This window comes from Pinus tabuliformis, chromosome J, assembly GCF_031772625.1.
Source record: "Pinus tabuliformis cultivar Carrire ecotype Pingquan chromosome J, CPIR1, whole genome shotgun sequence".
Classification (NCBI taxonomy): domain Eukaryota; kingdom Viridiplantae; phylum Streptophyta; class Pinopsida; order Pinales; family Pinaceae; genus Pinus; species Pinus tabuliformis.
Window position 1 is genome coordinate 292474530 of NC_142295.1, and position 10505 is coordinate 292485034.

A 10505-nucleotide genomic window follows, 5' to 3' on the forward strand; every position below is an offset into this window, starting at 1 on the left:
ATCTTCCAAATGCATAAGGACTCATTCCTTTGCATAGTTTCCCTTCATATGTATAAAAATCATCTCTTTGGCCTTGGTTTGCCTTTATAAGGCATGAAACCCTCTTTGGTCACTAAACCCCTCTCAAAACCACATCACTTTCCCCCTAAATGCCTTTGGACTCCTTCCAAGGCATAAGAATACAAAAACCATGCAAAAACCATGAAAAACCTTCAAAAAATGATAAAATCCTCCCTTTTTTGGCTATCGGGCCCCTTCCGATGCCTTAGAATCCATGCCAAACTATAAAGGAACCCTTCCGATTTCCCAAAAGGCTTGGCAGTTCACGAAAACATGGGTCCGATATAATAAAGTTTCATTTGGACCCCCTCCGATGCGATATCGCTATCGGGAGAGGGCAATCATATGTTTAAAACATCATATATAACCCCTCCGGATTCATTTACCTTTCCTTTTCATAAAAAGCGTGCTCCGATGAGATAAAGATCTATTTGATCCCCCTCCGATGCGATATCGCTATCAGGAGGGGGCAGTGGCATATATAAGCGAAAATGGCTAAGTCTGAAGGCATGGGGCATAGCGCCGATGGGCCGGACCCAAAAACATATAAAGTGGACCGATGATAGTATATCGGGTCCGCGCAGTTCGGTGATCACATATATGTCAACCCTCTGCCCCGCCGATTGCCGAAGTCCCGATATAATCACAGCCATCCATTTTTGGGCCCCAGATCTGACGGTCCAGATCTTGTCATGCGGCCCCCCACTTCACATCGCCCCATATACTGCTCCGATTTGGCGGAGCCGATGAGTTATCAAATGCAGTGTTAAGGGTTTTCGGGTCCACAGACCCATTCCACTGTTAAAACCGCCGATTTGGGTCCCGCCGATGGGACGGACCCGAAATAAAATAAAGAAAGGGCATATAAGCATTTCGGGTCCGATGGGTTTCGGCAATTTTATGTGGCAACCACATGACCCCGCCGATAGCGAATTGTCGAGTTAATCTCAGCCGCCCATTCAGGCCCAGAGATCAACGGCCCATATTTAATCACATCACTCCTATATGGCTCCCACCAGCGGAGCCAAAAAGTAATAAAGCATGGCATAAAGGCATATCGGGTCTGAAAGGGTCCGCACTATGTGCTCCTATATCCCGGAGCTGAAAAGCTATGAAGTGCAGCATATAGTATTTCGGGTCCGCTTACCCATTTTTACCAAATCCACCGATATGAAAGCTTCGATGGGCCGGACCCGATCTCCATAAAGAAAGGGCATATAAGCATTTCGGGTCCGTGGCATTTCAGAGGTTTTATGTGTTGGGACCAATGGTCCGCCCCGATGCGAGTTAGCGCCAGCCGTTGGATCTGCCTTCGCGTGATCCAACGGCCAAGATTTAATCTCCGCTACAGTGCCGCTCCCGCCTATGTTTTTCACGAATTTTACATAGAAAGTGGTCTTTTTCTGTGTAAAAGAAAATGCGACATTTGTTCATATTTTCACATATATGCCCGCGCTCAACTCCCGATAAGGGAATTCATGCATCCCTAAGTTTTCTGAGATCGCTCCAAGGCCCAGTTTTGCTTCAGATAGCCAGTTTCGGCCTCGGCATAGTCGGCAACACTTTTTCCTCCTATTTGCACCATTTTTCAAAGTTTAAAGCTAGTTTTGATCGGCCAGAGCGCCGATAGCATTCCAATGGCCACGGAGGACATTAGCAGCAGTTATTTTTGCATTAAAAGGCAGAAGGGGGTGATGGGACAGTTTAAAGAGTATCAGCGGTGAGAAAAGGCCCAGATTCAGTGCCAAAATGTATCAGGATGCGGCAAAGAGTATCAGTCTAGTTTTTCAAAGTAGATGAAAGCAAAGCAAGCCCAGCAAAGTCAACAAAGCATCATTTAGCCATTAAGGCTCACCAACACTTCTTTTGTTGCCTTAAAGCCACCTAAAGGCATAGATGAAGGCTTTCAAGGCAGAGTTATTGCAGAGACATTGTTCCCAGTCATATTTTTGGAGCAGCGCTGCTTCCTTAATTGCGCAGTTATCACACAGAGGACAGCGCGTGGCTCAAGGCACTCTTTCAGTCCATTTTTGAAGCTGCAGGACCCTGTGCAGCCCTAAAGAGCCATTTTGATGAGGCTGCTCCCTCATGTGCAGCTGTTTTAGATATTTTATTGCATTTATTTCCAGCACAACTTAGCATTAGAAGCAATTATTGCACAGATCTCTTTTGAATCTGTTTTGATAGATATTTTGAGATATTTTCTCCCTTGACACCTGTTCAAGGGATGTTTGTAAATATTTTCTATTTAAACCACCCTCTGCACTGTTTTAAGGGTTGGTTGGTCGATAACTTCCTCTAGACTTGCATTGTATTTTCTGAGAGTCTCTATAATCAAAGATCGCTGGAATGTTTGGGAGATGAACTGACTGTTGTGTTTTAATGTCTGAAGAGTGACTATGGAATCCTAATGCTTCTACATAGCCCAATAAGTGTTTCTTATCTCTGTTTACAGTTTATATGTGTTTATGCCATCATTGTTTCACTATCTAAATAGCAGAAAGAAAGAATAGTTCAGAGCTCACTTAGTTGTATTCTGTTCTCAATTTCTGTGATTTATCTATGTTTTTCCTCTGAATTAGTCCTAAATATGAATACTGATTTGCTCATATTTACACTAGTTCTTTCATATATGAATGTTGTTTAGGAATCCTTGATTGCTCCTATATAATGTTCATTCACCTTCCCTCTGTTAGCATAATGAGAGCTACTTAGTTGCCTTTCATTCACTGACCTTCATTCCATCCTTATTCCAGTTTGATATTGTTTTATGTGTAGCTATCCTGCTCTTGTGACCAAGAAAACGCAACAGCAAGCCTAATCCACGACTCCATGCCCAATGGTTTGAACCTCTCACACTATGCATCCCAAGTCTGTTTGAAAGAACCCTCCATCCCACCAAAATCAAAACAAAACCCAAGAAAATCATAACTAGCCTAAAATCAACCCAAAACAAAGCTAAATTATAAAGAAAGAGCCCTCTCTGATTGCAGGTAGGCTAGGACCTACAGTCCAAAGATTGGTTTGTGGTTACCTCGGCCGTATCCTTTAAGGAGCTTTAAGGACAACCTAAGTGATAACACAGTAGAAGCTAAAGAACGAGAGAAGGTTGTAGCCTTTTGTAGGTAGAAGCTTGCGTACTAGTATAAGACTGCACCAGTACAAAAATTGTAAACGGAATTTTCTTATTATTAAAAGAAGATAGAGACGATAGCAGCAGGTGGTTTTCACCTACATTGGGTTTCCACCTTATATCTTGGTGTTCATGTGTGTTGCTTATGTGTGGTGCTTTATTCTGCTTTTACTGCACTGTCTAATGAATTCTTGATATACTAATTAAAGTTAAATACATGATAATTTGGGTAAATCAAAATATCTCTGCATATACACTGTTTCATTAAGTACAGTTGCGTATACATGCTAGTTCACTGAGCTGAAGTAGCATATACAAATCAGTTTTGAAAATTAAATTGTTGATCTGATAATATTGATTCAACCCCACTCTCAGTATTATTTCCAACATCCTATTCCTGTAGGTGTAAAGTTATCTGTTGAACAGTGTCCCAAGACACAAGAAGAGGAAGAGGACATGTCTCATGTTCCATATGAAAGTGCATTCAGTAACCTAATGTGTGTGATGGTCTGTACTAGACCAAACATTGCACATGTAGTGGGAATATTGAGCAAGTTTATGTCAAAACTAGGGAAGGAACATTGGACAATAGTAAAGTGGGTTTTCAGGTATTTACGTGGCACTAGTGATTATGGCTTATGCTACCTGTTGTAGCATTTTTTTGGTTTTGATTAGATAGAATATTCAAAAAAAAAAATGTTAAGTTAGGATATGGACATACAATAGTGAATAAAATGTTAGTTTAAAAAAATATTATGATGATGAGGTCCATATCAAACAAAATGTTGGGTTAGTTGCTCTAAAAAATCAAGGCAAAATGAAAATGTTAGGTAGAAAGAAAACAAATAAACTCTGAAAGTGATCAAGTCTAAATGCCGCTACTCTCTTTCTGCAAAATAATGGTTGTGTGCACCTTGCTTTAAATGCCACAACCCATGACAGTCAAACTATTTAATCTTGACTGCTTCATGCTTCAAATTAGATGTTATAGTTAGAGAATAAATATCTGACCAAACTATTTAATCTTGGCAAATCAGTAGTTAGGTAGAGAATAATAAGGTGCTCATCAGTTTAATCTGAGCCCTTGGAGGTTATAAGGGTAGATTTAGATAGTTTGTTTTTGTTAAATAAGAATAAAGGATAAGGGTTTGCTAGCTTAAATGTACCCGTTAAGTGAAGAAAAAATGATAGGGTAAGCAAAGGGTAAGTAGAGATAGGTTGGAGAAGTTTAATGGTTGATTGGAAAAAATGTACATTTGTCATATTTCTATGTCTAGGAGGCAATTATAAAAAGGCAAATGAAGGTCTACTTGATGAAGTAATTAACTTCCCATTCATCTCCATTCATTCATATATTTACTAATTTCCCCTTCATACATTCATAATCATTCATTTCCATAAAAAGCCCTTTTCCTAGGGTAAAAACCCTTTTTACCTAGGAAAAGTAAAAACACCATATAAAATCCTTTTTACTATGGTAAAAACCCTTTTTACCATATAAATCCCTTTTACCATATAAAATCCCTTTTATTCGAAAAACCCATAAAAATACTTGTATCCTAAGTATAAATGCTATATGAAAAGTCAAAACATTCATAAAAAGCATTATATTTAGTGTTATTCCTCTTTTCCGCTATATTTCATATTAACATTGACTTATGTATTAAATCCTTAAGAATTCCCCTTTCCCATATATAATAGCTCCTTTAATATAATATCCAAAAACCCTTAAGTTTTATTAATAAAACTATGAAATAAAAATATCGCATCACATATTGGTGGGACCACGGACCTTTAAAACATGCATATACCATAGTTTTATAAATAAAACTATGTAATAAACATATCGCATTGCAAATGTTGAAGGATTGCAACCCTTTCATATGAATGCACCTTACCCCAATTGCGATATGCGATATGTCATAGCCCCAGACCCGATCCATATATATATTGCAGCTCATGCCACATTGCATCCGCCCCTCATCGCAAGTGTCGTCTGATGCATACATCCTACACCTTTGTGATATCCGATCTGCGATCATGATGAAAGCCCAGAACTGACCATACATATATTCTAGTTAACCGCCATGTCACGTCTGCCCATTGTTATATGTCTATGCGATGGGCCTAACCCCGCCTAACTCTGATTCCGATATCCGATTTAGACCCGGCCTCGATGCCTTTATCCGCCCAATTCCATAAAATTTCAAATCCGATGTTATGTGTTTTGCAAGGTTTTTTGTGTTAAATTGATTTTCGATTTAAAAATAGAAATCACCTGAAACTCCATTTAAAACCACTAATCACTATTTTAAACATGATTAAGCCATTCCCGCCTTTATTTATCTCTTCGTACTCTGTCCGCCACTGTTCATTTTTTCGCTCGATAATTCAAAAGTAAGACTATTTTTCTCCATTTAAACAAAAAGCACCATTTGCTCTGTTTGCCTGTTTTAACATAGTGCAGCCTCCATTATTCCTCTGTAGCCATTTAAGCCATCATTTAGCCTCCGATATGTTCCAAAATCCTTCCGATAGCATTTTAAGCTCAGCAGAGCCATCACGACCTCCTCTGTCACCATATTTTTCTTAAATGAGTTCTATGTTTTGCAGGTAAGAAGACTGTTTTTTTAGGCTTATAAACAAAAGCCTACATAACAGTTTCAGGACAAAATGAGCGATTTACTGTGAAAAACACAGTAAAAACTAGAATGCGTAGTCAAAATCTACTCAACCAGAGTTACAGAGTTTAAAGAAGTCAAATAAAAGGGTTAAATGAAGCAAACAGCCAGCGTAGAGGATACAAACAACAAATTAGCTAAAGGGGGGAAATATCAGACAATAAAAGCCAGCACAGCCTAAATAAAGGGGACAGAAAGAAGCAGTTCAAACAGTTTTCCCTATCTTCTTTCCATGAAGATTTTCTCCTTTACTTGAATAAATCTTAAACAACTTTAAGATATTTATAGTTTTATTATTGTATAAATAACTCCTTTCCTGAGTTGTAAATGGTTCGGAGTTCAAGATTCATAGCTCACTGCTTGTAAAATCTTTGACTGTTAATGCTACTTTGAACCTGGAAGCCACCTTTGAAAGAATCTTTTGCAGACACTTGATGTAATCGGTCATTCTGGAACCTTGATACAAAGCAAAGGATTCTGAATATGGTTTTGCATAGTTTGTGTTACCCTGTAATTTTTTCCAGTTTTTCAATCATTGTGTTATTTCTTCATATGCTTATGACTTGTAGAGATATCTAGGTAGGAACAATTAGAGTTTCAGTTGATTCCTGTAAGCTCCTGAAGTGATCATCTATTAAGATATTGGATTAATGCAACTGTTTGTGTAGCTAATCCCCTCTAATAAATAAATCATCAGCATCTTTTGTAAGCTTAAGTATACTGCCTTGAACCTTTGGAACGTAGTTTAGAAGGTTTTCCAAGTTGTGATTGTTCTGTTTTACAGTCTGGAAACTGTGATAATCATATTTTTTGTTGTCTTCTACTCACCACTATTTTGATCTATATCACTATGTAATGCTTTATAGTATCCCTTTGCTGAAGTCTTAATATACCCCAAAAGATTAATTACTTCAATTCTACATCTGCCTTCATTCACTTGTCTTCCTAAAAATTAAACCAAAATCCCCTAAAATAAATATTTTAGATGCTCTGGCATTGGTAGCCTAACCTACTATTATCTCAAAGGTACAACACTACCAAGGAAGACCAGGATTTGACAGAGTGTTGGATATTCATGGCTTTGTTGATGCACACTGGGTTGGAGATCTAGATTAGAGAAGATCTATAAGTGGGTATGTGTTTAACCTATTTGGAGGTGGAGTCAGTTGGATGAGTAAGAAACAATCTGTAGTGGCACTATCAACATCAGAGGTAGAATACATGGCAGCCACTCATGCAAGTAAGGAAACACTCTGGTTGCAGATATTGTGTTCAAGTATGGGGTTAGTACAGGGATCTATAAGGATAGACTGTGAAGCCAAAGTGCAATTTTCTTGGAAAAGAACCCTGCTTACCATTCAAAGACAAAGAACATTGATGTTCAGTATCACTTTGTGAGGGATATGATAGAAGACAAAAATGTGTTGCTAGTAAAAGTGGACACTTTGAAGAATACTGCAGATGCATTGACAAGATCTGTGAGCTCTAAGAAGTTCTCTTGGTGTAGAGAAACAATGGGCATTGTAGGGCTAGATAAATGACTAAGCTCTCCTATGCCCCCCTATGGAAAGAAAACAACAAGTGGGAGAATGTTGGATTGTGTTATATTCTTTCTGCGAGTTATGTTGGATTGTGTTATTTTTGGACCCTATATTAGGTTGGGTGGACCTACTTATGGTTTTGTGCATGGTTTTCAAGCATGGTTTTGGATGTGATGGTTTTCGGTCCATGGTTTTGGACGCAATGGTTTTCGGTCCATGGTATTGGATGCTTTGACATGTATAAATATGTATTGTAACATTGAAAGGAATATAATGAATTTTGGGATCCAGGGGAAAATATTTGTGTATATGTGTTTTATGTGTTATGCTCTCGTATTTTTTATTTTCTATGTTTTAGAATCCGTATGCATGTAATTTTTGTACGGGGTTAAAACGTACACCCTGAATCGAACAAACCAAACACATAAATGCTTCAATTGAAAAACAAAGCAATGTAATCTATGCTCAGAATGAGAAAAGATACACTCGAAATAAGAGAACAAATGAGACTCTTTCACTCATTCGATTGAAAATGAAGCAATGAAGATGTTGCGACTAAAAGATGGATTAAATGAAGCAGTAAATCAGAAACTTGACATAATGAGCAAACAAAAAAAGGAATGGTAATTGACCTAGATTCCCTAGGGTCATAGAAACCATCCAACAACTCAAACAATCAAGCAATGAAAATTCAAGCCAATCAATCAATCAAAAGCAACAAATAAAGAAATCTAGTCACTACTGGCGAAAGAAGAGAGTCTGAGGATCAAGACACACTGGCACTATAATGGTGAGAAATTTTGATTTTTTCTTAATGCAGAGACCAGAGTGACTGCCTAACTAACAACTAGTGCTAATAGGCACAACCACTATGACTGACTAGTACTACAACTAGCATTGATGGCCTGATCGGCATGACTACCTAACTGACAACTAGAACTGATCGAGGGATTCAAAGAAAAAATAAAAAGAACTTCGCACAGGGCCATACTTAGCACATCACAGGTTGGGCTAAACCAAGAAAGCACACAAACCAAGCCAAATGAAGCTTTCTAGTCAGGGAGAACACAATCAGAACAAGCTAAGAGGTATAAATCAAGAGAGCAAGACACACTGGTCGAGATTTGGGGTGAACCCTAATCTTGACCTACAAGCATCGGTGCAACTGCCTAACTAAAAAAAAGCACCAGAAGGGGGTCAACATGACTATTTCTGAGTGTATCACGCTGATTGGCGTGACTGTCGGCGAAATAAGCGTGCTGATTGACAATGCAAGGAAAAAATAAAAGAATTTCAAAGGTTGAGACCAAACTTGCTACTATAAATTTCAAACCTAGAGCAGTAAACAAAGAAAAGTAGACATAACTAAAGTGAAATGGTGATACAAGAAAATTTCACACACAACCATGAAATTTCAAGCAAGCAAAAAGAAGGATTGGCTCCCTAGTGGAGTCGCTAATTTGTGGTGAAGTAAAATTCTAAATGTGGACACAAACAATTCCTCTAGACTGAGAGTGGGTTTAGCCATAAACAAGACATTCTATGGAAAATTTCCTTGGGTTAGAACCAATTAACATGGCCTACCTCTTAGTACGCTTATCCTATTTGGTGATGACCTTGCTTCCTTGCTCCAGCTATATCCCATTTCCTTCTTCAAGCACCTGAAACAAGTAAACAACAACAAACAACAACCGTGATAATAGACAAATTGTATTCAACCTACTTAACATGTCAAGAAAAATTAAGCCATAAACATGTGAGATGACATATTATGTAGGAAATCAATCGATAGTTTCATATATATTAAATCAAAAAGAGATTACAACCCTTGTCTTGACATTGTTGTTCTCCTCCAACAAATCCAGGTTCCCACACACTTCCGTTAGCATTCCATGATGGCCTCAACAATGGTAGTTTTAAGGCTCTTCCCTTTAGTCTTCACGCTAAACCAAATTCACACTTCTCCCTCACACACAACTAGAGAGCTACAACTATGAATAACTTACTGATTACTCCACAACCAAAACTTCAATGAGAGCCTAATTAGAACTAGCTTGTGCTTGGGAAAAAGGGAGGTTTATATAGCATGGATGGAAGGGATATGGTTCCTCTTCTCATGGGAGAAGGTCTTATCTCTTGAGGTAGTTCCATCCTAATAGGGGAAGGATCCCAAACTGACCTCCTCGACTCCATCTGGCCTAACCATTTACCAGACTTTCGTTACGAAGCTTCTAGAGCTGGAAGCTTCGGCTCCTTATTTAAAAAACTTTCCAAAAGAGGATCAATGCAATTGGAAAAAGGCTCAGTCGTTCTAGTTGGCACTAGGGACAACTGTTATCCCTACATATCAGCATGAGGAGGACACTGGTCATTAATGTTGGTCTTGTAAATTGGGAAAAACATAAGGTTTTTGGGAAATGATGCAAAAGGGAATTGTTTTGCTCATGAATAGGGACACAATGGGAGTTTCTTCATGAAGGGAAAGCATGTAGGGTTCACTGTAGAGGTCCTCTAGGATCATGGAATGCGGAGTGCAGGGACAGTGACAAAATGTTGTGTAACAGGACCCTGTAACCCTAGACTACAAAAAGGGGTATATATAGTTCCTTTCTTTTGTGGAAAACAATACATTGGTGAAACCAACAGATCATTAAACATTAGGCTTAAGGAGCATGCTACTGACATATCTAGGAACAAAACATCAAAATCCGCTCTTGCAGAACATGCTTTCTCCTCCTCACACTACATCTGTATGGAAGAAGCTAAACTTGTCATCAAGGAAGAGCATTACCTAAAACAAAAAATTAAAGAGGCCATAGAAATTGAAAAGAGAAAGAACAATATAAACTGTGATGAAGGCCTTATCATTAGTAATACCTGGAAACCCTTAATAAATCATACCATTCATAACAACTAATCTAATATTTTTAACATTAACTTATAATTTTTTATCATATTCTCTTAGATTAATTATTTCAACTTATAAGGATTTAACATTATTAATTAAAGATAAAAGTTATTATAAAATAGTTTAGATAAAAATATTAAGATAAAACATAGTAGTTTTGATATAAGAATTTATTATTGACT